At 40.5% G+C, this 26,569-nt stretch overlaps 1 protein-coding gene across 2 annotated transcripts in view; it reads left to right on the top strand.

Moving 5' to 3' along the window:
* Positions 1-26,569, top strand: part of scube1 (signal peptide, CUB domain, EGF-like 1) — a 144,213-nt gene that overhangs the window by 64,792 nt on the left and 52,852 nt on the right. The window lies entirely within an intron of this gene.

The raw sequence follows: 26,569 nt of genomic DNA, 5'->3' as shown, positions 1-26,569 counted from the left end.
GTGTGTGTGTGTGTGTGTGTGTACTTGTTTTCGTGACATCTGAGGACAATTTTATGATAACACACTCACAAAATGAGGACGCTCGGAAAAATGAGGACATTTTTGAGGTCCTCATTTTTCCGAGCCTTCTAAAGTGTTCTAGAGGCCCCCAACATGCTCCCAAACCAAAAATCTCGAATGTCCTGAAATATCACAATTTTATGAAAAAGTGTGTTTAAGTGTGTTTAGCGTTTTTGCTCACTTTCAGTTTCGCCGCCTACTGGCCAGTTTTGGAACAAAACACACTTTTAACACACTTTCAGTGACGCCACTCTGTGAGTCCTCATTTTGTAGGTGTGTGTCAGACACAATAAACACATTTGACCCAGGTTATAGTGACGCCACTCTGCGAGTCCTCATTTTGTAGGTGTGTCAGACACAATAACACATTTGACCAGGTTATACCCTTCTTGGGGCTTAAGCAAGGGTAACAACAGTTAAATCAGGCAAATCTTGACAAAAATGAAGGTCTTTAGATTCAGTTATTAGTGCCTGCACATCTTGGGGTTTTTGTTGTTGACAAAATGTCTCAAAATATAAAGTTTCAACATTTGTGTAATTATATTACTGTTATTTAATGAGTCTTACTTCTCAAAATCAATGCACAAATTGTCTGACCTTCACTAAGCAGAATGATGTGTGTGCAGATTTTGACCCTTGAAGAGTTTATATTAATCTGCATTAATATAATTGCATCTGCAATCTGCAGTTGAACTTAGAGATTCCTGCCGCTGTCATGTGATTCAGTATGATCATCAGGCTCAGTCTCGACTCTGAATTCCAAGAGGGCAGCAGCATGTCTCCTTGTTGAATGTCTGCTTTGAATTTTGGGTTGTTTTTTTTGTTTTGGTTTTTTCTCCTCTGCTACTACCAGAAGTTGTCTGCACCACACCAGGGCCTGTGCTGCTAGCATAAACCAACTGAGCCTCAACCAGGGCCTGTGCTGTTTTCTGAGGCCATCTGCACCGCACCAGGGCCTAGCTAGACCCATAGGCACCACACCAGGGCCTTTACTGCTGTGTAATCAATTACTGTAAATGTACATGTTATCAGGAAATGATCAGACGGCAGAGGGTTTTCAGGAAACACTGTTAAATGTTCAGTTTCTATTTCATATGTTAAAACAAGATCTAGAGTGTGATAAAAGTGGTGGGTGGGTTCTTTTTACATTTTGAGAGAAGCCAATTGAGTCTAATAACAGATTAAATGCCATGTTGAGGCTGTCATTTTAGCATCTACATGGATGTTAAAATCACCCACAATAATTATTTTATCTGAGCTGAGCACTAAATCAGATAAAAAGTCTGAGAAATCAGACAGAAACTCTGTAAGGCCCAGGTGGACGATAGATGATAACAAGTAAGACTGGTTTCTGAGTTTTACAGCTGGGGTGGACGAGAGGCTAAGCATCAGGCTTTCAAATGAATTAAAAGTCTGTCTTGGTCTTTCGTTAATTAATAGGCTGGTGTGAAAATTGCTGCCACACGCCCCTCCGCCTGTGCTTGCGATTTCTGGTAGTTAGAATTACTCGGGGTGTTGATTCATTTTAACTAACATAATCATCCGACTGCAACCAGGTTTCTGTAAGGCAGAGTAAATCGATTTGTTGATCAATTATTAAGTCATGTACTAACAGACTTGGAGGAGAGCGCCCTAATATTTAATAATCCACAATGTTTTACTCTTTGGTTCAGATGTGGATACTGTATTGTTCTTTCTTTTGATTTTTTTATGTTTAAATTGTTTTTGCTGGTTTTAGTTTGTTTTTGTCTGTTTGGGAGCTGACACGGTCTCAGTGGAGATGGGTTTTTGGGGGTAGTAGGAGGAGAGAAGCTGCAGAGAGGCGTGTAAGACTGCAACTCTGCTTCTTGGTCCCAACTCTGGATAGTCATATTTTGGGGCTTTAATAAATTTGTCCATATTTCTAGAAATGAGAGCTGCTCCATCCAAAGTGGGATGGATGCCGTCTCTCCTAACAAGACCAGGTTTCCTCCAGAAGCTTTGCCAATTATCTATGAAGCCGACATCATTTCTGGGACAACACAGACAGCAATTTAAGGAGAAATGCAGCTAAACAGGTCACTCCTGGTCTGATTGGGGAGGGACCAGAGAAAACTACAGAGTCAACATTGTTTTGGCAAAGTTACACACTGATTCGATATTGATTTCAGTGACCTCCGATTGGCGTAACTGGGTGTCATTACTGCCGATGTGAATTATGATTTTACTGAATTTACGTTTACCCTTATGTGGTGGCGCGAATGAGGAATAACCGGGGACGGTAACTAAGATGTTGACAACACCACCTGGGGAGGGAGTTACACCCAGGAAAGATATCTCTAGCCAATGTAAGTGTTACACTGGCAACCAAAGCCCACAGACTTGTTATTAACGCAAAGGTGAGGCAGGTGAATTTTACAAATCAAGGTTTATTAAGAAGAACTACTAAAACATAGAATTATAAAATCAAAGAGGCACCTAAGGTAGCAGGGTTGAGGACGGCAAAATAGTTAATTAAAACGACCAGACTCCCTACCACGATGCTACCCTAAAAACAATCACAACATGATAAAAGAGCAACTAAACAAAATGGTGGAGACCGGCCACTTGAGGAGGCAACCTACAGGAGGAGTGCCCAAGGGTGCCACCAATTACTCACCCATGTGATTTCACTGCAGACCTCACTCACACTAAACGGTGCAATCTACCTATGCCCGGTGTGTACACTCGCATGCATCGGGAGGATTCCACCTCACGTGCCTAGCCCCTCAACAAGCAGCCACACCTCCACTAAAGCAATAAAAGAAAGCATAAAACATTAAACAGATTAGTAAAAGATCTACATAAAACAAATACACCCCAAATTACTGTTTGTTATAAAAGCATTGCGTAACAAACAAAACAGCATATGACAAGACAGCAGTAGTATAGTGCAAGCCTGCAACAAAAGAGGGAAACAGTTGTCAAAGTCCACCCTACTATGCCACGTTATGATGAACACAAGAGTCCCACTTACCACTCTCTAAAGGGCAATACTAAACTGAGTAACTTTCCTGGAGAGATCTGCAGCGCTTAACTGCCTAATGCTCGCAGCCACCTTGGATGGACAAGACTACCAAATGACTCCTTCTGGTAGTGAAGCGCAGCTGTTTCTTATAAGCCTGCTAATTGTCAACTGGGAAGGTGTGGATGTTAGTGGTGCGTTTGTGGACATCATGTAAAATCCTACCCCAGAATCTACTTCACTACACTTAGCCAGCAGTTTTAAATTTCCTTCAATGTCGCCTGCTCTGGCCCCTGGAAGACAATTAACTATGGTTGCCGGTGTCTCTAGCTTCACATGTCTGAGAACAGAATCACCAATTACCAGAGTTTGACCCCCGACAGGTGTGTCGCCGAGTGGGGAAAAACAGTTAGACACATGTATGAATTTGAGGAATGGACCCAAAATGCAGACACAAAGGAACGTGAAAGAAAATTTTAATATTAACAGAAAGCAAGCTGTTTATTAAGGCTGGTAAAATAGGCAGAACCAGCTTCCAGTTTGGATTCGGGAGACAGACACTATCTCTACTTTTAAGATTAGGCTTCAAACTTTCCTTTTTGCTAAAGATATAGTTAGGGCAGGATCAGGTGACCCTGAATCCTCCCTTAGTTGTGCTGCAGTGAGCGTAGGCTGCCGGGGATTCCCATGATGCACTGAGTTTTTCCTTTCCAGTCACCTTTCTCACTCACTATGTGTTAATAGACCTCTCTGCACTGAATCATACTTGTTATTAATCCACAGCATGTCTTTATCCTGTCTTCCTTCTCTCACCCCAACCAATCACAGCAGATGGCCCCGCCCTCCCTGAGCCTGGTTCTGCTGGAGGTTTCTTCCTGTTAAAGGGAGTTTTTCCTTCGCACTGTCGCCAAAGTTCTTGCTCATAGGTGGTCGATGATTGTTGGGTTTTTCCTCTGTATCTATTATTGTGCGATCTACTGTACAATATAAAGCGCCTTGAGGCGATTGTTGTTGTGATTTGGTGCTATATAAATAAAATTGAATTTAATTGAATTAAAAGATTACAAAACAAAAGGCAGAAGTGAAGCTAAACAATAACCTAACCTGGGGACAAACCATGAAACCTGACATGGATACAAACATACCTGGAACATGGAAACGTGGCACCAAAGACAACAGATGACCTGACACTGAACAAATGAGGACAGGACTTACAGTGGCTTGCAAAAGTATTCGCCCCTTGAACTTTTCCACATTTTGTCACATTACTGCCACAAACATGAATCAATTTTATTGGACTCGCACATGAAAGACCAATACAAAGTGGTCTACACGTGAGAAGTGGAATGAAAATCATACATGATTCCAAACATTTTTACAAATAAATAACTGAAAAGGGGTGTGCGTAATTATTCAGCCCCTGAGTCAATACTTTGTAGAACCACCTTTTGCTGAAATTGGATTCCATTAAAATTGATTCATGTTTGTGGCAGTAATGTGACAAAATGTGGAAAAGGGGACGAATACTTTTGCAAGCCCTTGTAAGTACACAGAGAGACAATGAGGGATGAGGAACAGCTGGGACAAATCAGACCTAACAAGACAAGGGAAACAAAACTAGACTCACTGCATATAGGACAAGGACTTTCACAATAAAACAGACATCACAAGGGTAATCTAATAAACAAATGAACTTAGCTAACCTAAAGAACTTATAAATAAACATCGACATCCAAACAAACTAAAACTTAAAATGCTGGGTCAACAAACCCAGGAAAGTGACAGTAAAATCATTTATTATACACATTATACTTATTTTCTTAAATTGCTTATCTATTATCTGTATTTTCACTTGAGGGTCTAGGGTACTGCTCTTCTTTTCATGACAAATTAGGACATGTTTATGATAACACACTGACAATATCAGGCCAATTTTGGCATTACTCCATCAGTGAACAGCATGCCCATGCTAACTTAAACTAGACCAGCAAGCTAACCACATGTGTATTTAAGTGTTACTTAAGAATAGGAACCAAACAAATTAACGGAACGAAATTAACTGTAACAGCAGTTTGCAAAACACTGTGACACTTCTCAAGTGTTCCTACCTCAAATACAGCGAGTGTTGCTGTGTTTTTGTTGTTAAATGGACGAGGAGAGCCCGTGGCTGGTGAGAGGATGCGCATTTCGTCAGTGGAGCATAGAACGACGTCTGTGATTGGACAACAAGTGAGTAACGCTGCATCTGATTGTTCGAAAGCCTCAACCAAAGAGCTGCTGGTCACGGCAAGATACAAACCGCCGGAGCTCTGAGTGAACTGCACATCCGGGACCTTCAGCACTCAGCAGAGATTTGTCTTGACGTATGTATTTACCTTTGATATCCATGACTCGACGCACATTTAGCAAGGTAAAGTTGTATGTTTAACAAGCTAATTAACGCTAGTTAAACGGAACTAAAACAATACACAATCGATTTGAACAAACTGTGTGATGAATGATGATAAATGCTAAAAATTACTTAAGATTTATCTTCAACAATAGATATTAGAAGTTTAATTTAACTGTTTTTAAATTCCCACTGGAGTTAAAGGGACCTGTGGCCTTGCACGTGCTCTGCATCTTCAACTGCACAGACAGTCAGTCTAAGCTCTTTTTAAGTGTAGCTAACTGCAACACACATTTTTTTTCAACACAAGATATGTTTGGGGGATTTAAATGTTAATAATAATGTTTTCGTATTTAGCACAAACCAATAGGGTCTGGGTCTCTGGCCCAGCGTTTCTGACGTTATTCTAAGGTTTTTGAGTTTCTTATGTTTAGTGGCGGGTTAGTTGAGTTTGGCTTAACGTTATTAACATTGTTTTAAGGAGTTTATGTTAGGGTTGTATATTACAACGTTTGTATTTTCATGCCATTTTCCTGTTTTATTTTGAAAGAGTCTGTTGTGTTCAGTTCATTAATCTCACTGACCTGTTGTGTCAATAGAATCATTTGTGCCAGCTACTTCCCTGCTCTCCTTCCATCCTGTCTCAACCTCAAACAGGAAAGTAGAAGTCCTCATATGGTAGGACCAGTGATTGTAGTGTGTGTGTTACACTGTCCTCATATTGTTTTAAGCTGTGAAGGACATGAGTGTGTTTCAGTTGCCTTCCTCATGTGGTTGGATCAACAACTCTAGTGTGTGTTACACTGTCCTCATATTGTGGGTAGCAGAACTGTACAGTGTTAAGTTTCTTTAGAATCTGGTATAAGGAAGTCGGATCCTTCTGTAATAATGTTCACTGATACAAATATGATCTGTAGTTAATTATCTAGTCGGGATTTATACTAGAGAATGTTTCTGACGTTATATTGTTGTCTTTTGTTGCAGACACCAAGTGCTGAGGTCCTGTCTCAGCCTCATACTTACCCACTTCATTCTTCCAACAGGTTACACATCATATTTTGTATTTGGTATCAAGTATATGTGTCAGATGGGCCTAGTGCATAAATGAAATGCACTTTAATTGTGTTAAAACAATCAGTTTCAGTCAAAGTTAACCAAAATCAACATTAGCATTAGGAGAAAGTAATTGTCTATACCATTTGTTAGTCCAAACTTTCCCGTAAAAGCATCAGCGTGATCTTTATTCTGACTACATTTGATATTTTTGTCCTTTTACACATGTTTTTGTCCATTTAACCTCCTGCTGATCAGTTTACATGATTTAATTTCTGGGGAAATAGATGGCTTTACATCAGTGTTGGGTTTAGAGCTTTTATTGACAACAGCAGGAGAAGTTAGAAGTCAGGAACATGAACTCTACATGTGTTCAGTCGTCATGTCCTCATATTGTTTTAAGCTGTGAAGGACATGAGTGTGTTTCAGTTGCCTTCTTCATGTGGTTGGACCAACAACTCTAGTGTGTGTTACACTGTCCTCATATTGTTGGTAGCAGAACTGTACAGTGTTAAGTTTCTTTAGAATCTGGTATAAGGAAGTCGGATCCTTCTGTAATAATGTTCACTGCTACAAATATGATCTGTAGTTAATTATCTAGTCGGGATTTATCCTAGAGAATGTTTCTGACGTTATATTGTTGTCTTTGTTGCAGACACCAAGTGCTGAGGTCCTGTCTCAGCCTCATACAGACCAATCGGTGAGTGACTTACCCACTTCATTCTTCCAACAGGTTACACATCATATTTTTGTATTTGGTATCAAGTATATGTGTCAGATGGGCCTAGTGCATAAATGAAATGCACTTTAATTGTATTAAAACAATCAGTTTCAGTCAAAGTTAACCAAAATCAACATTAGCATTAGGAGAAAGTAATTGTCTATACCATTTGTTAGTCCAAACTTTCCTTAAAGCATCAGCGTGATCTTTATTCTGACTACATTTGATATTTTTGTCCTTTACACATGTTTTTGTCCATTTAACCTCCCGCTGATCAGTTTACATGATTTAATTTCTGGGGAAATAGATGCCTTTAAATCAGTGTTGGGTTTGGAGCTTTTATTGACAACAGCAGAAGAAGTTAGAAGTCAGGAACATGAACTCTACATGTGTTCAGTCGTCATGTCCTCATATTGTTTTAAGCTGTGAAGGACATGAGTGTGTTTAAGAAGAAGTCCTCATATGGTAGGACCAGTGATTGTAGTGTGTGTTACACTGTCCTCATATTGTTTTAAGCTGTGAAGGACATGAGTGTGTTTCAGTTGCCTTCCTCATGTGGTTGGACCAACAACTCTAGTGTGTGTTACACTGTCCTCATATTGTTGGTAGCAGAACTGTACAGTGTTAAGTTTCTTTAGAATCTGGTATAAGGAAGTCGGATCCTTCTGTAATAATGTTCACTGCTACAAATATGATCTGTAGTTGATCATCTAGTCGGGATTTATACTAGAGAATGTTTCTGACGTTATATTGTTGTCTTTGTTGCAGACACCAAGTGCTGAGGTCCTGTCTCAGCCTCATACAGACCAATCGGTGAGTGACTTACCCACTTCATTCTTCCAACAGGTTACACATCATGTTTTTGTATTTGGTATCAAGTATATGTGTCAGATGGGCCTAGTGCATAAATTAAATGCACTTTAATTGTATTAAAACAATCAGTTTCAGTCAAAGTTAACCAAAATCAACATTAGCATTAGGAGAAAGTAATTGTCTATACCATTTGTTAGTCCAAACTTTCCTTTAAGCATCAGCGTGATCTTTATTCTGACTACATTTGATATTTTTGTCCTTTTACACATGTTTTTTGTCCATTTAACCTCCCGCTGATCAGTTTACATGATTTAATTTCTGGGGAAATAGATGGCTTTACATCAGTGTTGGGTTTAGAGCTTTTATTGACAACAGCAGGAGAAGTTAGAAGTCAGGAACATGAACTCTACATGTGTTCAGTCGTCATGTCCTCATATTGTTTTAAGCTGTGAAGGACATGAGTGTGTTTCAGTTGCCTTCTTCATGTGGTTGGACCAACAACTCTAGTGTGTGTTACACTGTCCTCATATTGTGTGTAGCAGAACTGTACAGTGTTAAGTTTCTATAGAATCTGGTATAAGGAAGTCAGATCCTTCTGTGAATAATGTTCACTGCTACAAATATGATCTGTAGTTGATCATCTAGTCGGGATTTATACTAGAGAATGTTTCTGACGTTATATTGTCTTTTGTTGCAGACACCAAGTGCTGAGGTCCTGTCTCAGCCTCATACAGACCAATCGGTGAGTGACTTACCCACTTCATTCTTCCAACAGGTTACACATCATGTTTTTGTATTTGGTATCAAGTATATGTGTCAGATGGGCCTAGTGCATAAATGAAATGCACTTTTAATTGTATTAAAACAATCAGTTTCAGTCAAAGTTAACCAAAATCAACATTAGCATTAGGAGAAAGTAATTGTCTATACCATTTGTTAGTCCAAACTTTCCTTAAAGCATCAGCGTGATCTTTATTCTGACTACATTTGATATTTTTGTCCTTTTACACATGTTTTTGTCCATTTAACCTCCTGCTGATCAGTTTACATGATTTAATTTCTGGGGAAATAGATGGCTTTACATCAGTGTTGGGTTTAGAGCTTTTATTGACAACAGCAGGAGAAGTTAGAAGTCAGGAACATGAACTCTACATGTGTTCAGTCGTCATGTCCTCATATTGTTTTAAGCTGTGAAGGACATGAGTGTGTTTCAGTTGCCTTCTTCATGTGGTTGGACCAACAACTCTAGTGTGTGTTACACTGTCCTCATATTGTTGGTAGCAGAACTGTACAGTGTTAAGTTTCTTTAGAATCTGGTATAAGGAAGTCGGATCCTTCTGTAATAATGTTCACTGCTACAAATATGATCTGTAGTTAATTATCTAGTCGGGATTTATCCTAGAGAATGTTTCTGACGTTATATTGTTGTCTTTTGTTGCAGACACCAAGTGCTGAGGTCCTGTCTCAGCCTCATACAGACCAATTGGTGAGTGACATACCCACTTCATTCTTCCAACAGGTTACACATCATGTTTTTGTATTTGGTATCAAGTATATGTGCCAGTTGGGCCTAGTGCATAAATGAAATGCACTTTGATTGTATTAAAACAATCAGTTTCAGTCAAAGTTAACCAAAATCAACATTAGCATTAGGAGAAAGTAATTGTCTCATACCATTTGTTAGTCCAAACTTTCCCTTAAAGCATCAGCGTGATCTTTATTCTGACTACATTTGATATTTTGTCCTTTACACATGTTTTTGTCCATTTAACCTCCCGCTGATCAGTTTACATGATTTAATTTCTGGGGAAATAGATGGCTTTACATCAGTGTTGGGTTTAGAGCTTTTATTGACAACAGCAGGAGAAGTTAGAAGTCAGGAACATGAACTCTACATGTGTTCAGTCGTCATGTCCTCATATTGTTTTAAGCTGTGAAGGACATGAGTGTGTTTAAGTAGAAGTCCTCATATGGTAGGACCAGTGATTGTAGTGTGTTACACTGTCCTCATATTGTTTTAAGCTGTGAAGGACATGAGTGTGTTTCAGTTGCCTTCTTCATGTGGTTGGACCAACAACTCTAGTGTGTGTTACACTGTCCTCATATTGTTGGTAGCAGAACTGTACAGTGTTAAGTTTCTTTAGAATCTGGTATAAGGAAGTCGGATCCTTCTGTAATAATGTTCACTGCTACAAATATGATCTGTAGTTGATCATCTAGTTGGGATTTATACTAGAGAATGTTTCTGACGTTATATTGTTGTCTTTTGTTGCAGACACCAAGTGCTGAGGTCCTGTCTCAGCCTCATACAGACCAATCGGTGAGTGACTTACCCACTTCATTCTTCCAACAGGTTACACATCATATTTTTGTATTTGGTATCAAGTATATGTGTCAGATGGGCCTAGTGCATAAATGAAATGCACTTTAATTGTATTAAAACAATCAGTTTCAGTCAAAGTTAACCAAAATCAACATTAGCATTAGGAGAAAGTAATTGTCTATACCATTTGTTAGTCCAAACTTTCCCTTTAAGCATCAGCTTGATCTTTATTCTGACTACATTTGATATTTTTGTCCTTTTACACGTTTTTTGTCCATTTAACCTCCCGCTGATCAGTTTACATGATTTAATTTCTGGGGAAATAGATGGCTTTACATCAGTGTTGGGTTTAGAGCTTTTATTGACAACAGCAGGAGAAGTTAGAAGTCAGGAACATGAACTCTACATGTGTTCAGTCGTCATGTCCTCATATTGTTTTAAGCTGTGAAGGACATGAGTGTGTTTAAGTAGAAGTCCTCATATGGTAGGACCAGTGATTGTAGTGTGTGTGTTACACTGTCCTCATATTGTTGGTAGCAGAACTGTACAGTGTTAAGTTTCTTTAGAATCTGGTATAAGGAAGTCAGATCCTTCTGTAATAATGTTCACTGCTACAAATATGATCTGTAGTTAATTATCTAGTCGGGATTTATCCTAGAGAATGTTTCTGACGTTATATTGTTGTCTTTGTTGCAGACACCAAGTGCTGAGGTCCTGTCTCAGCCTCATACAGACCAATCGGTGAGTGACATACCCACTTCATTCTTCCAACAGGTTACACATCATGTTTTTGTATTTGGTATCAAGTATATGTGCCAGTTGGGCCTAGTGCATAAATGAAATGCACTTTGATTGTTTTAATACAATCAGTTTGAGGAAAAGTTTCCCAAAATCAACATTAGTATTAGGAGAAAGCAATTGTCTATACCATTTGTTAGTCCAAACTTTCCTTAAAGCATCAGCTTGATCTTTATTCTGACTACATTTGATATTTTTGTCCTTTACACGTTTTTGTCCATTTAACCTCCGCCCGATCAGTTTACATGATTTAATTTCTGGGGAAATAGATGGCTTTACATCAGTGTTGGGTTTAGAGCTTTTATTGACAACAGCAGGAGAAGTTAGAAGTCAGGAACATGAACTCTACATGTGTTCAGTCGTCATGTCCTCATATTGTTTTAAGCTGTGAAGGACATGAGTGTGTTTAAGAAGAAGTCCTCATATGGTAGGACCAGTGATTGTAGTGTGTGTTACAATGTCCTCATATTGTTTTAAGCTGTGAAGGACATGAGTGTGTTTAAGTAGAAGTCCTCATATGGTAGGACCAGTGATTGTAGTGTGTGTTACACTGTCCTCATATTGTTTTAAGCTGTGAAGGACATGAGTGTGTTTCAGTTGCCTTCTTCATGTGGTTGGACCAACAACTCTAGTGTGTGTTACACTGTCCTCATATTGTTGGTAGCAGAACTGTACAGTGTTAAGTTTCTTTAGAATCTGGTATAAGGAAGTCGGATCCTTCTGTAATAATGTTCACTGCTACAAATATGATCTGTAGTTGATCATCTAGTCGGGATTTATACTAGAGAATGTTTCTGACGTTATATTGTTGTCTTTTGTTGCAGACACCAAGTGCTGAGGTCCTGTCTCAGCCTCATACAGACCAATCGGTGAGTGACTTACCCACTTCATTCTTCCAACAGGTTACACATCATATTTTTGTATTTGGTATCAAGTATATGTGTCAGATGGGCCTAGTGCATAAATGAAATGTACTTTAATTGTATTAAAACAATCAGTTTCAGTCAAAGTTAACCAAAATCAACATTAGCATTAGGAGAAAGTAATTGTCTATACAGGGGTGCCCAATCCCAGTCCTCGAGAGCTACTGTCCTGCAGCTTTTAGATGCATCCCTACTCCAACACAGCTGAATCAAATAGTTGGATTACCAATTCGGCATGCCATCAAGTCTGGCAAAGGCCTGATAACGAGCCATTCATTTGATTCAGGTGTGCTCGAACAAGGACGCATCTAAAAGCTGCAGGGCAGTAGCTCTCGAGGACTGGGATTGGGCACCCCTGGTCTATACCATTTGTTAGTCCAAACTTACCCTTAAAGCATCAGCTTGATCTTTATTCTGACTACATTTGATATTTTTGTCCTTTACACATGTTTTTTGTCCATTTAACCTCCCGCTGATCAGTTTACATGATTTAATTTCTGGGAAATAGATGGCTTTACATCAGTGTTGGGTTTAGAGCTTTTATTGACAACAGCAGGAGAAGTTAGAAGTCAGGAACATGAACTCTACATGTGTTCAGTCGTCATGTCCTCATATTGTTTTAAGCTGTGAAGGACATGAGTGTGTTTAAGTAGAAGTCCTCATGTGGTAGGACCAGTGATTGTAGTGTGTGTGTTACACTGTCCTCATATTGTTTTAAGCTGTGAAGGACATGAGTGTGTTTAAGAAGAAGTCCTCATATGGTAGGACCAGTGATTGTAGTGTGTGTTACAATGTCCTCATATTGTTTTAAGCTGTGAAGGACATGAGTGTGTTTCAGTTGCCTTCCTCATGTGGTTGGACCAACAACTCTAGTGTGTGTTACACTGTCCTCATATTGTTGGTAGCAGAACTGTACAGTGTTAAGTTTCTATAGAATCTTGTATAAGGAAGTCGGATCCTTCTGTGAATAATGTTCACTGCTACAAATATGATCTGTAGTTGATCATCTAGTCGGGATTTATACTAGAGAATGTTTCTGACGTTATATTGTTGTCTTTTGTTGCAGACACCAAGTGCTGAGGTCCTGTCTCAGCCTCATACAGACCAATTGGTGAGTGACATACCCACTTCATTCTTCCAACAGGTTACACATCATGTTTTTGTATTTAGTAATCAAGTTTATGTGTCAGTTGGGCCTAGTGCATAAATTAAATGCACTTTGATTGTATTAAAACAATCAGTTTGAGTCAAAGTTTCCCAAAATCAACATTAGCTTTACTTCTTTGTGAAGATCTTAGGAGAAAGAAATTGGCGTACCATTTGTTAGTTCTAACTTTCCCTTTAAAGCATCAGCTTGATATTTATTCCTACTAAATTTGATATTTTTGTGTTTTTGTGTTACATTGTCCTCATATTGTTTTAAGCTGTGAAGGACATGAATGTGTTTTTGTAGCCTTTCTCAATTGGTAGAACCAACAACTCTAGTTTGTGTTACATTGCTCCTTTAAAGTGCTCCAGTAGAAAGCAAGGTTTAAGAACATTTTGTATTCACATTATAAACTATAAACTAGAATATTTTCTATCTTTTCTTGCATTCACATTAAGATATTTTCTTTTGTTTCCATTTATGACAGCTGGGAAGGTGAGAAGCAAGTGGACAAATGATGAAGTAAAGGTTGCTGCAAAGTACCAGGTAAAAGGAATGTGACTGCTGCTTCCAAGCAGAGCCGGCAGCTCGTGAAGGCAGAGACTGGGTTGCCATAAAGTACTACATCCACAACAGGATCATTGCATTAAAAGAAAGATGCAAGGAAAAAAAGAAACAACCAAGAGAGATACTTTATTGCTTCCACAGTTATGTCAATATTGTAGTTTTCTGTATTGCATTGTTCTTACTCATAAATCTGTGGTTTATGCTGGGTGCTTTTTCAATTAAATGATAAGAAAGGCAGATAATGTTCCACGTTTTTATTGACATGAACATTCACTACAAAATGAATTAATGCATTACAATATTAAGACTTAAAAAGTAGACTGACCACATTTGACCTATGTCTTTTTTTAAGTCTCTACACAGCTCATATTTACTGTTTTATTAACACATAAATGTCTGATATTTCTGTCAGAAGTTACCCGACTGGTGAGCATTACTATTGTGCATCCATGCCTATTATATTGTAATCTCAAAAGGAGCCAAGCTTAAAAATACAGAACCTACCCTTACCTGGTCCTTATAAGTCATATATACTTGAAAATTATGTGTTTCCATGGGCTTCACAATTCACCTAAACATGAAATATCAGTGTGTGACCTTATGGTACTCATAAGTCACATAAACCTGACAGTGTCCTCACAAGTAGCATTAAATTCAGGTTTGACCAAAATTTCACCCTAGCCAAAATCTCAACAGATGGGCGTGTTCCTGGAAGCATGGGTCAAACTTTGTGTGATTCCCATGCCTCTAGGACCTTCAGAAAGGCACGTTCCCATTTGTCACATTTTTGTCATAGGTCCTGATATTTCACGAAAACACGTATGTGTGTGTGTGTGTGTGTGTGTGTGTGTGTGTGTGTGTGTGTGTAGGTGGGAATGGTGTTGTTTCCTCTTGTGTTTAACCAGGAGATTGGGGAGGGTTATTAAAAAGGCACAGTCCTTATTTAAAGGAGTTCAATGCAGCAAGTTGAAGAAAAGCTCTCATTGAAATTCATGGCTTAGCACCTATAGCACTGTGGTTTGAGCAGAGCAGTGAGAGACACACAGCCAGCGGCTGACAGATTTCAATTAAAATGGCATTTACAAGAGATGGATGGAAAAGTGGGGGGAGGGGGGCGATGGTTCAGGGGGGAGCGGCTTTTTTTCTTTTCTGGTGGAGAGCCTCTTTGCTCCAGTTTGTAAAGAAGATTTCTTCACATCCTATTTCTCCAAGTCAGAAAATGAGAAAAGTTCCACTTTTTGGAACCAGTTGCTGAATTCCCTTGGTTAGGGTTAGTTTTACAATTTTCTGGGTTAGCAAAAACAGTTTAATGTCATCTTTGAAAAATTAAAAGGATGTTTTGCATAGAGGTTTTTTTTTTTTTTTTTTTTTTACATTTTGGAAGTATTTCCTCAACTAAAACCACTAAATAGACTTTAACTGTACCCAAGGCACAGCAGATGGCAAGCTGCTCTCTTAGCTAGTCTGCAACTGGGTTTTCTTTGAAGAGGAAACTGTAACAGTATGAACTGTTCCTGTTTGATATCCCAGATTTCAAAGCTTTTATTTAAAAGTGTTCTTTAAAGTGGAGGTTGTTTTTGTTTGTTTGCTTTCTTTTATGGGTGGTTTTCTGACTACTGAACTGGAAACTTCTGCTTGTGTGTGTGGTGTGTGTGGTGTGTGTGTGTGTGTGTGTGTGTGTGTGTGTGTGTGTGTGTGTGTGTGTGTGTGTGTGTGAGAGAGAGAGAGAGTGTGTGTGTCTTTGTGAGGATTGGCAAGCTACTATAATTGTGGGGACCAACAGTCACTAATGGGGACAAAATGCTCGTCCCCACGAGTTTGAAGCCATTTTTGAGGTTCAAAATGTGTGTTTAGTGTCAGAGGGTTAGGCATTCAGTTTTGATGCACATGTGCAGTAATGTATACGATTACATGATACTGGACATGTAGATGTCAAATAACTGGAGTTTTCTTTTCCACAGTTCTAAAAAAACAATGCTACAATATTGCCAGCTCAATTAAATGAACAGAAGTTTTATAATTTATAAGCTTAGCAGAAGCTAAAAGCTTATGGCTGAAATCCTTATTATGTTCACCAGTTTTGTGGGATGTACAGGAAACATGACAAAATTTCAGGCTCAGGGTTAACGTTAGCCACCAAACCTCCCAGACTATTTAATATTTCTCTGCCTAAACAAAACAGTGTTTTAGCTTGAAATGAATTACTCTCTTATAATCCACGACCAGCATAGCTGACCAGTTTTACTCATTAAAGTATACAGAGGTTGAGTCAGGAGGAAGGAACAAGGCATATATGGGCAAGGACTGATAATAAGTAATGCAATGATACTGGACCAGCTAACCCAGTGAGAGGGTCTATGTGCAATGCATTTGGGAACTATGGATGAGTAGAAAGCCAACATTAACAATGACCAAGAAGCACCTAGTTGCTCAGTACAGTAACGTCAATGGCTGAAAGCTACTATGAAAGCTGGAGATCTAGGGGCTAGAACGCATTGGAAACAGTATGGAAATAATAATAATAATAATAAACTTTATTTATAAAGCACACTAAAAAACCAAGGGTATACCAAGGTGCTTGACAAAAATAAAATAGGAAAAGGGAGATGGGAGGGAAAAGAGAAAGGACCTGGCATGTATCAATTATAAAACCTTGACAATCATAATACATAAAAGTAGTTAACAAGCATAACGGATAAAATGTACCAACACACACCAAATGTTAACTAGGTGGAAAAGCAAGATTAAACAAATAAGTCTTCAGCTGTGATTTAAACAGTGGCATAGAGTCAGACGCCCAGATAGCAACAGGAAGGTTGTTCCATAAGACCGGGGCAGCTACAGCAAACGCGCGGTCACCGCGAGACTTCAGCCGAGAACGAGGTTGCTCCAGAAGAACTTGGGTAGCAGATCTAAGTGCTCTGACAGGAGTGTGTAACCTGAGAAGCTCATTGAGGTAGCTCGGCGCCAAATTATTAATGGTTTTGTAGGTGAAAAGTAATATTTTAAATCGAATACGGTATTTAATTGGAAGCCAGTGCAAGCCAGCAAGAACAGGAGTGATGGAAGAAAACTTCCTGCTACCTGTCAAAAGGCGTGCCGCCGCATTCTGGACAGTCTGCAGTCTAACGAGAAGGGAGGAGGAAAGGCCAATGTAAAGAGAGTTGCAGTAGTCCAACCTAGAAGTCACGAATGCGTGAATACGTTTTTCCAGGTCATTGTGCGGAATGTAGCACTTAGCCTTAGAAATGAGGCGCAGCTGATTAAAACTAGACCTCACAACAGCAGACACTTGCTTGTCAAATTTAAGCGAGCTATCCAGTAGTATGCCCAAATTACTGGCATAATCAGAAGGAGAGCTAGCAAAAGGCATCAGAGCAGCACACAGTTGGTCGCGGGGGATTTTACTATCGAACACCACGATCTCCGTTTTCTTTTCATTCAGGACAAGAGAATTACTCTTGAACCAATCTTTAACCTCACGCATGCATTCACGAAAATAGTGAAAAGACATAGCAAGATCGTCAGTAATCTCAAAATAAATCTGTATATCATCAGCATAGCAATGAAAAGCAATATTATACTTCTCAAAAATTGCTCCAAGAGGGAGCAGATATAGCTTAAAAGAGAATAGGGCCTAATACAGATCCTTGAGGCACACCACAGCGCACAGGTACCGAGGAAGATGAGAAGTTGCCCAAATTAACCGAGAAAGACCTGTCAGCAAGATAAGATTTAAACCAGTTGAGGGCAGTGCCTCTTATACCCACAGTATGCTCAAGTCTTAGTAGAAGAATGTTATGATCGACCATATCAAAAGCAGAGGAAAGGTCCAATAAAACCAGGACCACAGAGCGTCCAGAGTCAGTGCTTACAAGTAGGTCATTGAGAACTCTAAGCAAAGCCGTTTCAGTGCTGTGCCGTGGCTTAAAGGCAGACTGAAATTTCTCTGCAATGTTGTTCGCGTCTAAATACGCCTGAAGCTGAGAGAGAACTAGTCGCTCCAGGATCTTGGACAGAAACAGAAGCTTAGAGATCGGTCGATAGTTCAAAAGATCATGACAATCAAGATTCTTTTTTTTCAGAATAGGCTGGACTACAGCATGCTTAAAGGCCAGTGGGACAGATCCAGAGAGTAGAGAATAATTCATTAAGAATAGAATGCTCGGTCCAATTACATCAAAGCAGCCCTTAACAATGCGTGATGGGAGAATATCAAACACAGCATTGGTGTTTTTCAGTTGATCAACCAGCTGCTTCAGAGTCGAAAGTAACACGGGCTCAAATTGATGAAAAGTTGAATTACACTCAGAGGAAAAGACGGGATAAGAGGCAGACGAAGAGGAAAGCTTAAGGGATGAAACCTTATCTAAAAAAAGAATTTGAAAACGCTCACAAAGAGCTTGTGAATACAGTAAAGGCATATCAGGACAGGGATTAACAACAGAATTAAAAATTTTAAATAGCATACGGGGGTTGTGACCATTAGCCAAAATAACTTTGGAAAGAAAAGATGCCTTAGCCATTCTAGCAGCAGTTTGAAACTGTGAGCGGCTGGTCCGTAGCATATCATAAGAAACCTGAAGTTTATCTTTTTTCCACCTCCTCTCATCATGGCGACAGACACGTCGTAAGGCACCTGTAGTATCATTTAGCCAGCAATGAGAGTAGGTTCTAGGGCGCTTCATTTTGATGGGAGCAACAGAATCAAGAATAAAAGAACAAACAGATAACAGGATATTAGCACAACCATCAACCGAACAGAGAGAACAGTCGTCAGGTACAGCCAAATCAGAGGTAGATGAAAATAATGATAGCAAAGTATCAGCATAACCATCAGATGAGCGAACTGAGCAGCAGTCAGGAATTATAGGCGCCAAATCTAAAAAAGACACAGCAAACTTTGACACAGCTTCAGAGCTGAGTACGCGTAGCAGACGAGAAAGAGCTCCAGGCTGCAGTCCAGCGGCAGATAAGCCAATATCAAAGGAAATTAGAAAATGATCTGAAATCCCAGCGTCATTTATATCCTTAATACAAATATCCAGGCCATACGTAAAGACCAAGTCCAAAATATGGCCTTTAACGTGGGTTGGTTCATTTACCCATTGAAGGAGGTTAAAAGAGTCCATTAAAGCAAGAAAGTCTTTAGCAAGCAGGTCATCCTTACAACAGATGTGTATGTTGAAATCACCAAGAATAAGAACAGAATCATATTTAAAAAGAACGGAACCCAAGCAGTTGCCAAAGTCCGAGATAAAACACTTGTTATATTTGGGCGGTCGATAGACCAACACACATAAAGTGGTCGTGGAAGCAGTCATCTCCAATAACTGAACTTCATAACTAGCAAAGTTAGGTGAGGAAAGTTGCCGAACATTATATACGTTTTTAAAAACCGAGGCTAAACCACCTCCCCTACCAGAAAGCCTCGGTGAACTAAAACAGGCACAGTCCAAAGGAAGAAGTTCAGAGAAAGGAATGAGCTCACCAGGGCGAATCCAGGTTTCTGTAAGGAATAAAACATCAAGGCCATTAATAGAGAATAAGTCATTTAAAACAAAGGTCTTATTTACCAGCGACCTGACATTAAGCAGTGCCATCCGTGGCCAGGGTACTAAGTCACCTCTAGAAGCACGACGCAGAGTGCATAGATTGCTTCGACAAACTCCCCGTCGGCGCGATGTTATCCAAATCCGAGTAGGAAAGCGTGTCGCAGAGCGGGCAGATGCTTGGTGATCCGCCGGGTAAATCCAGTGACAAGTAAGCAGTTTAGCGTCCGGGCAATCCAGGGAGGAGGGAAAAAATGATGGCGTGTCCAGATTAAAATGTACATGGTCCGTAATTCTGGCTCTGAGAAAGGCCCTGAGATGGACGCGATGGCCACTCCGTCTTCCCCGCTTCCTGTAGCGTTTCTTGTGGAGACTAGGAAGCGGTAGGTAGGAGAAGCCGCAGGACGAATCCAGTTGTGGTAAGTTAGCGCTGCCCACACTCCAGCAGGGGTCGGCCCGAAACGAATGGAAAGAACGAAGATTTAAAAGTGTTTGCCTGTCCTATGTAATCAGTCCACAACCACTAGATAAACATAAGACTAGAAAAGTAAAGATAAAAAACACAGTGCCGAGGTCCATAAGGGAAGGTAAGGGAAAAAGGGAGGGTACAAAGCGGCGAGACGGACGACAAGCCAAGTACACCGGCGCCATCTTTATGATCCAGCCCTGATAGAAGAGAGCAGTGGAACTGAAATAGACGATGTAACGCTGAAACCATATACAGTGGCTTGCAAAAGTATTCGGCCCCCTTGAACTTTTCCACATTTTGTCACATTACAGCCACAAACATGAATCAATGTTATTGGAATTCCAGGTGAAAGACCAATACAAAGTGGTGTACACGTGAGAAGTGGAACGAAAATCATACATGATTCCAAACATTTTTACAAATAAATAACTGCAAAGTGGGGTGTGCGTAATTATTCAGCCCCCTGAGTCAATACTTTGTAGAACCACCTTTTGCTGCAGTTACAGCTGCCAGTCTTTTAGGGTATGTCTCTACCAGCTTTGCACATCTACAGACTGAAATCCTTGCCCATTCTTCTTTGCAAAACAGCTCCAGCTCAGTCAGATTAGATGGACAGCGTTTGTGCAGCAGTTTTCAGATCTTGCCACAGATTCTGGATTGGATTTAGATCTGGACTTTGACTGGGCCAGTCTAACACATGGATATGTTTTGTTTTAAACCATTCCATTGTTGCCCTGGCTTTATGTTTAGGGTCGTTGTCCTGCTGGAAGGTGAACCTCCGCCCCAGTCTCAAGTCTTTTGCAGACTCCAAGAGGTTTTCTTCCAAGATTGCCCTGTATTTGGCTCCATCCATCTTCCCATCAACTCTGACCAGCTTCCCTGTCCCTGCTGAAGAGAAGCACCCCCAGAGCATGATGCTGCCACCACCATATTTGACAGTGGGGATGGTGTGTTCAGAGTGATGTGCAGTGTTAGTTTTCCGCTACACATTTTGCATTTTGGCCAAAAAGTTCCATTTTGGTCTCATCTGACCAGAGCACCTTCTTCCACATGTTTGCTGTGTCCCCCACATGGCTTGTGGCAAACTGCAAACGGGACTTCTTATGGTTTTCTGTTAACAATGGCTTTCTTCTTGCCACTCTTCCATAAAGGCCAACTTTGTGCAGTGCATGACTAATAGTTGTCCTATGGACAGATTCCCCCACCTGAGCTGTAGATCTCTGCAGCTCGTCCAGAGTCACCATGGGCCTCTTGGCTGCATTTCTGATCAGCGCTCTCCTTGTTCGGCCTGTGAGTTTAGGTGGACGGCCTTGTCTTGGTAGGTTTACAGTTGTGCCATACTCCTTCCATTTCTGAATGATGGCTTGAACAGTGCTCCGTGGGATGTTCAAGGCTTGGGAAATCTTTTTTAGCCTAAGCCTGCTTTAAATTTCTCAATAACTTTATCCCTGACCTGTCTGGTGTGTTCTTTGGACTTCATGGTGTTGTTGCTCCCAATATTCTCTTAGAGAACCTCTGAGGCCGTCACAGAGCAGCTGTATTTGTCCTGACATTAGATTACACACAGGTGCACTCTGTTTAGTCATTAGCACTCAGCAGGCAATGTTTATGGGCAACTGACTGCACTCAGACCAAAGGGGGCTGAATAATTACGCACACCCCACTTTGCAGTTATTTATTTGTAAAAAATGTTTGGAATCATGTATGATTTTCGTTCCACTTCTCACGTGTACACCACTTTGTATTGGTCTTTCACCTGGAATTCCAATAACATTGATTCATGTTTGTGGCTGTAATGTGACAAAATGTGGGAAAGTTCAAGGGGGCCGAATACTTTTGCAAGCCACTGTAGCTCATATACACCACTACCAGAGTAATCCTAGGAGCACTTGGGTCTAAATTTAAGGATGCAGGAGGCCCCCAGTGGAGAAGAAGGTTGGAAGTCAAAATCAGGGAAGGAGATTATTTGGTTAACTGAGGTGCAGAAGGGCATCATGCAGAAGGTCCTGGATGAAAAAGACATACAAAAAGATACAGATAACTGAAACTGCCAAACAAAGGGTCACAGCTCTGGCCACAAGCTGAAGAGATATGCTAGAGAAAAAACAGTGCTTTCTATCTATTCTAACATTCACACACATATATATTCTGATGGATGCATCAGAGAGCAACTTGGGGTTAGTATCTTGTCCAAAGATGCATGGCATGCAGACTGGAGCAGACAGGGATCAAACCACCAACCTTCCAATTACTAGTTGACCTGCTCTACCACCTGAGCTACAGCCACCCCGAGGAGCTTCGATCTCCAAAGATCCATCCAGAGTGTACTCTCAGCTACAAAGGAAGGATCGCACAAGGGCAGACCCACCCAGAGCTGGAAGAACATCTGAGGGAAAGAGTTGTCACATCAATGGCTGGTGGACCTAAGAGCAGACATCCAATAACACGTCTCTGTAATGAAGATCTGGAGCGCACCAGGACCTGACGTGATCCATGCCTACTGGCTGAAGAAGCTAAACGACACTCCATAATTGCCTGGCAGCACAAATAAGGGGGCAGCTTATACCAGATACTCATTCAGACTGGCCCACACAGGGTAGAACAATCTTGATCATGAAGCTCCGAAGGGTGCAACACCATTAAGCTACCAGCTGATTACCTGCCTCTCCACAACATGGAAGCTCTTCTTAGGCATCATAGAAACCAAGCCGAGCAGGTATTTGAGTCAATACATGAACATAGTTCAGAGACTGAAAATAACACCAGAGAGCCGAAGCACAAACCTAAGAAAATGGTTGATGGTACAACAGGACACTAAGACCAGGCAGATCAATCTGAGCAACACTTGAACTGACTACAAGATTACTATTACTCAGTGCCCAAAACATGGATACTGGAGTTCTTGGCACTGTACAAGACAAATAGTCCACTAATAGCATTCATCAGGAACTCAGTGGGACTCAATGAAGATGAACATACACCCTAACAGTCAACAGATACCCATCTGGAATAATGAGCTGGTCACAGGAGGAAAGAAATGCCACTGACATCAAGACCAAAACACCTCAAAATGCACTCGCATCTTCAAAGTCTTACCCAGAGGTTCTATGAGCAATGGAAAGAGAGAGGGCCACGATTAGTGAATGATGATCCCCGAGACGAGTTGCTCCAGAAATGACTCAGGCAGCTGAAGCTAGAAAATGATGAGGAAGATGAAGAGGAACTATCATGCACAGCCAAGCCCTTGCGTGAGATATCTATCTGTTCAAAGGAGAAGTGGCTGACATCAAGAAATCCAATCAGTGGTTAGGAAACCAGTGGCCACTAAATGTAATGCCAGTATAGCTGCCAGTGAACAATGGTCATGTTTTTGTTAAATAAGTGGAGATCAATTTACTGCTTAATATTAGGTGTTTTTTACATAGTGGGGAATTAAATGAGTGGATAAAGATGAGAACTCTGATCTTGATAATTTTTAGTGTTGACTGACCAAACTAAGTCTAATCTTTTTTATCTATCAGGTTTCCAGTTTGAACCTAGAACATTAAGTAACTGACAAAAGAAATTCACTTAAAAAGGTGATTTTATTAATCTAATGGAATTTATAAATGTAGTTCAGTCAGAAAAAACACATTTGAAATGATCGTCGTCATTCCCCATGAACATGCCACACAGTTGAATAGAGGAGTAATGAGTAGTTATGCACTTGGAGCGACAAAGTGAAGGTGGGTGTTGGTGGTGTTGGTGGATGTAGAAACAGCAGGCAGGACAGAAGTTCCACTGACATGTCAGGGAAATGTCTTTTTTATTGTGAATTGGCTGCTGAATTGGGAGGGGTGTGTTTGGTGCATAATGTGAGCATACTGGGGCGGATTACATTTGTATGATGCAGCACAGTTCAACTGACAGACCGAACCAGCTCCCAGACTCCATTTATGTCGTATTTGTATAGGTGTTTCACATTATTGAAACTTTAACATCACATTTGCTCCACAGTTGAATTGAGCTGTCAAATGTGTATTTGTCCCTAGTGGGGAGATCGGGTTGTGAGACTGGCTGTCAGCATCACCTCATTCCTCATCACCCTCAAAGGAAACGGGGAGGAGAGTAACTCTGAGACTCTAAATTATCCCACTCTGCGTCCCTCTCTCGCCTTTCTTCTAACATTCTTTTTCCACATTCCTCTCGTCTTTCTTCAGTTTGTCTCCCTCTATCCATCTCTGTCTTTCACTTCATTCCTTCCTTTTTTTCTGTCTCTGATTGTACTTTGCCAGCCAGACTTTTGGGCTTTGGGGTGTAACGCTGCAAGAGTCAGGTTGTAATAACATGGCCGTGATATGCTTGGACCTCATCTGGAGTCAGACCTCCTGAGAGAGCAGGAGAGGGATGTGAGGACTGCTGGATAAAGAGAAGCAGAGAGGTGAAAGAGAAAGACAGACAGAGGATAATAAAAGAGACAGAGGAGAGCCTGTGTGAGAGGCAAAGTCTATCCTGGGGGCTCTTACAGGGCCACGAGGATGTGTCTCATGTTTTGTCTGGACCTTCTGGGGCTCCCAGCGAGGACTTTCAGTAGTTGTAAACCTGCTGACCTTCTTTGTCTAAACAAAGCTGCACACTGAGCAGGAAAGAAGAAAGGTCAACCCTTTCTTCACCTTTTCACTGCTAAGTGAAGAAATGCAGTCACAATTGGCACAGACAGCACATATCATTTTTTTGGTGTGTTTTATTCACATCAAAGCACCACTCACTCCACAGGTCAGAGGTCAGGTCAGATATATATATATTTTAAATGCATTAATATTCTTTATGCCTTTGAAAAAGCACATTGGCTAAGGGACGTTCAGTCATGCTTTCAACTGTGTGTGTGTGTAGTTTTTTTTGTTGACTCTGCCCACATAAGCAGCTGATCTGAATAACTCCTGCAAATATCACCTAACTATACTCACTATAGTAACTATACTCTTTGTTACAGCTGGGGTAGTTCACACTGCATGAGGTCCTATCATTCAGGGTGTTTGTAAAAGATGCTGTTAGGTTGCTTTATCGGAAATTTTCAGTTAGCTTTTATGGATTTTGACTCCTTATTACGGTTGTGTTTATTCACCTAACTGTTCCCTTATTGGTGCAACTTTTTTTTAAATGGAAATTGATTCAACCATTATCATTTTCTCGTATGGGTTTAAAAAAAAACCTTTGTTTTATTTTCATACACTTATTATAGTTTTAACGTTTTAAGATCTGGTCCATGAACCTCTGTGGTTATTCACCAGTAACCCCAGAGTGTGTCAGTGAGCTTAGCCAGTCAGCCTAACCCCCTCGTCATGTTGGCCACAGTTCGCGCCCGCAGCTCTGTTTGCTGTTTTAGGCTCAATTGTGCTGACTGCTGGGCCTGTGTCCGTCTTCTCCCTCTCTCTCCGTTTATTTGACTTCTCCAAAGTTTAAACCGGTTGTAGAAACAGTGCTTTCTTATGAGTTTAGTTTTCAAATAAGATCTATGCATGTTTGGCATCTGTTCAGAGCTTTTTAGCCTCTAGCATCATTGGTCTGCTAATTTTATGAGTTGTACAGGGTCCAGATTTGGCTGCATATCAGTACCAGCCAATCTGGCTGAATTATATGATGTGAGGGTGTGAGGTGGATTTGGTTTTACTCTTTGTCACCTATGTAAATGTATATGTAAATGTATGTTCCTCTACATGCATGAGTGTTTTTGATTTTGCATGTTGATTGAATAGTCAAATTAAAAGTGTACAGTTAAAAATCAAGGGGTCTCTCTGGGGGGAATGGCACAATAATAAAGTAGTTAAAGTGTCCTTGGGCCTTATTTGCCATGGGGACCAGACACTAGCGGTGTGTATCACTGAAGTGCTACAGTTTAACAGTAATGTCATTCCTGATGACTCAAAGGATTCACAGTTTTCACATGGCAGCCATGCTAAGCATGGGAAGCTCAAATCCTGCTCATAAATGCATTAAAATGTGTTGAAATCTAAAAACGAATGTAATCATAACAGGTCACTTCTGCTGTAGTGAAAGTTTGTGTGTGTGCTTGAGGGCAGAGCTTCCTTCTGTTATTATTCATTCATGATCGCTCCCATTTCAGGAGAATAAAGACTGTTCAAAAGTTATTAAGTGAAAGGAGTCGTATGAGCAACCAGCCACTAAAAATCTATGCGAGAAAAACAACATCTTACGAGGATGAAACAAACTGTTCTTTAAGGAAATCTCAAACTGAAGCCCCCTATCAAATTTTAAACTTCTGTTTTGTAGAGAAAGTCAGTTGATTGTGACACAAACCCAAACGAATTCCCCATTTCTTGCCAGAGCTCAGTGATATCTTTGGCTGGCGTTTTCCTCACTACTTGATCCTCCATCCTCTGCTTCTTTGCTTCCTCCCCGTCCTATTTCACATATTCTTGCCACAATGTGTTCTGTAAATCACCAGGAGTAGACTAAGAGCACATCAAGCAGACCTCTGTGATTTAATGAATGGATGAACGGACTAGAACACAAGTAGGAGAAGAACAAAGAGCTTGTAAGTGCTGACAAGAAAAAGCCTTAGTGGAAGCTGAGATGGGTCAGAAATTGACATGTAGACTTTAATTGGTCCTGATGAAGATGTGTCGAGATTCTACCGTGTGTGAGGTTTCAGATAGCATCATTCTGGCTCGTAGCATTAGGAAAGAAAGCGGTTTAATGACCCTTGGCTGTTCAGCTCACCCTGAAGATTGGGCTTGCTGTCACATATAACACATCTAACAGAGAAACCAC

Source organism: Oreochromis aureus, linkage group 17 (assembly GCF_013358895.1).
Source record: "Oreochromis aureus strain Israel breed Guangdong linkage group 17, ZZ_aureus, whole genome shotgun sequence".
NCBI classification, from domain to species: Eukaryota; Metazoa; Chordata; class Actinopteri; order Cichliformes; family Cichlidae; genus Oreochromis; species Oreochromis aureus.
Note: the sequence above shows the minus strand (reverse complement) of the source record. Positions and strands in the feature narration are given on the sequence as shown.